The sequence below is a fragment of the Myotis myotis genome, unplaced genomic scaffold, assembly GCF_014108235.1.
Source record: "Myotis myotis isolate mMyoMyo1 unplaced genomic scaffold, mMyoMyo1.p scaffold_m19_p_1, whole genome shotgun sequence".
NCBI classification, from domain to species: Eukaryota; Metazoa; Chordata; class Mammalia; order Chiroptera; family Vespertilionidae; genus Myotis; species Myotis myotis.
In genome coordinates, this window is record NW_023416313.1 from 27,257,629 (window position 1) to 27,260,411 (window position 2,783).

General features: G+C 34.9%; 1 pseudogene; it reads right to left on the reverse strand.

Annotated features, from left to right (window-relative positions):
• Positions 1-1,327: 1,327 nt before the first annotated feature.
• LOC118661035 lies at positions 1,328-1,452 on the reverse strand (annotated as a pseudogene).
• Positions 1,453-2,783: the final 1,331 nt, after the last annotated feature.

Consider the following 2,783-nt stretch of genomic DNA (forward strand, 5'->3'; position numbering starts at 1 on the left):
CTAAGGCCCCCTTATCTCCATCCTTATCCCCAACCACCTCCTCTGTTCCCAAAGCAAGGGCCTCTGTTTCAGTTTATCCCTAGTCTATACTTCCTACTCCTTCCAGGGCTGGGAAGAATAGTCAACCTATCCCATAAGTGGGAGACAGATGAGGTCTATGTGAAGATCTGATTGCTTTGAAACATATTTTCGAATAATTCCCCTGTATTAGCCCCTCACCTCCTTTCTACGTTTAAATATAACTCAATCCCATAATTCCTAAGTCTTTCTGACGTTTGGCCAGGAAAATTGAATTGTTTCTTTATCTTTTTGCTTAGGTTTGAACTTATCTTTGCTAAGTCATTTACTTTTACTCTAACATCTTCTTTTTATATTGTGTTTCAGGGTTACAAAAGTCTCCTTGCTTCATTGAAGATGAATGCTACATTTTTCATTCTTCTTTGGTGGGATAATTTTTGAGAGGGGAAGGGAGCAGAATAGTTTTATTCTAAATTCACTTTGGTTAAATATCAAGAAAAAAATAAGAGTATCTTTATTCTCTCCGAGAGGCCTGATGCATGAAATTTGTGCAGGGCTCAGCCCTTGCAGCCCTAGCTGCCTCGGCCCTCGCAGCCCTGGCTTCGTCCAGACAGTCATCCGGAATGTCATCTGGACCTGCTGTTTGGTCTAATTAACATATTAGCTTTTTATTATATAGGATTTTGTTTTTCTTCTACATACTTAGTGACCCCTGTAAGATTGCTCGTATTTCTTGTTGATGAATGTATAGAAGCTCAGAAAACAATTTGCACTTCTTCTCTAGCTGAATATGTGTCATGGATTGATCTATTAATGTAAATCTTAGTTTAAACATGTTTCATTATCATTTTACCTTCATTAATATTATATGTATAATATATATGCATATAAACATACATGTCTGTGTATATACATGTGTATATACATATATACACACATGTGTACTTATACATACATGTTTATTTTATTTTAAATTACATTTATTTATCTAATTAAACTAAACCAATTATTCTCTGACCTCCTGGGAGAAAGAAGATCATAAATCAATAAGATAGGTAAGAAGGAGGGAAGGGGAGAGCAAAAGTAAGAGAGTATAGAAAGAGAAAAAAAGAATTTCAGAGGAAAAAGAAAATTCAGTGCTCTCATCTATAAATTGGGGATGGTAAAGTTACTTCCCAGAATAAAGTTGACATATATTAAGTATGTAAAAATCTGGCATATCATAGGCATATAATAAATGTAAGTCCCACCCATTTCCCACACCAGATACACACCTTTCCTCATCACCTAATACCATTACTTTGCAATGAAAACTTAATAGCAATGGCCATGATTAATCATAATAATAGTAATGGTCACTGCTATCTTGCAGAACCCTACCATGTACCAGAACTTGTACTACACTTGATCTTAGCCAAAAGGCTGAGAAGCAATCAGAACTTGTACTGAGCACTTCACATAAATTATTTCTAGGACTGAAGGGTATAGCCAGTGAAAGCACTTAGCACAATAACTGACATAAAAAAAAAACTATTCAAAACTTGTTTTTCTTTCAAATATTTATTGATTTCCTTTTATAATTTCACTTATCTTTGTTAAGATCTTTCCTGCCTTTCATTCATGGTTTGATAGCTTCAGGAGCAGGCACCTGCCTTGCGATATTTCTGAGCAGTGTTGCTGTTTCTTCCATGCATTTAAGTTCAAAAGGGCCTTTCCCTTGGCTGTTCTGCTGCTCACTAGATTTCACGGACCCTGGGTGACCTGACCGGGCTCCTGGCCTCACGCTGACCATGGCTCCCAGGGAAGACAAATCATGTGTTGAGGTCACACTGCAGGTTAGCTGGCAACCTGTGCATTTTAATTGAGGCAGGAATGTTAGCTCAGTATTGACAGCACTCCACATTTCTCTCCTTATTTGCCTTTGAAAGATGATTGTGTGTGTATATGTTTTCCCACAACCTGTGTACAGTTGGACATTTAATTTTAAAAGATTATTTATTAAATGATGTCGTTATATTCATTTCACTTAAAGTCATTGATTGCAGTAACTCATTTTATTCCTTTATTTAGAGTCTTTTGTTAAGAATTTTCATTGCCACAGATTCTCTGGTTGCCTAATGTTGACTCTTCAGCATCTTCTGATAGAACTTTTCTAATCATATTAAGATGCATATTAATTCTCTTTTCTCTTTTCAAACACAACCAATCAAGAGCCCAAATTGGACAGCAAATGCTCATTTTCTCCACCTCTAAAATTATAATTTTTTAAATATTAACGTTATTTTTCAAATCATAATATGCTCTAAAAAGTTAACTTTTTTTGGTAAGAGTCATACCTAATTTTTCCAACTTCTAAATATGAAATGCCTGTGCATACAATGAACTGGTAATTATGTTGAACTGAAATTGAAAACACTGAGAGGACCACAGTTCAATTTTTTGATAGGTCTGTGTTATTTTGTACCGTCTTGCTCATGGGAAGATGGATGAAACTGACAATATAAATGATGAGAAAGCTGATAATTGGATTCTAAATGTTCCTCTCTGCACATTGATGTCAATTGAGTGAACTATTAATACCTGAGTACATTATAAAAATAGCTTCTTAACTCTTGGCTTTAAAAGCAAAGAAGAGTATAATGGGGCCAGAACAAACAGGAATGATTGAGAGAATATTTATGTCAGACTATTTATCTAAAGTAAAAAAAAAAAATTATGGATGGTTTTTAAAAAGTGAAAAATCAACATTGAAATTTGTGTGTGAG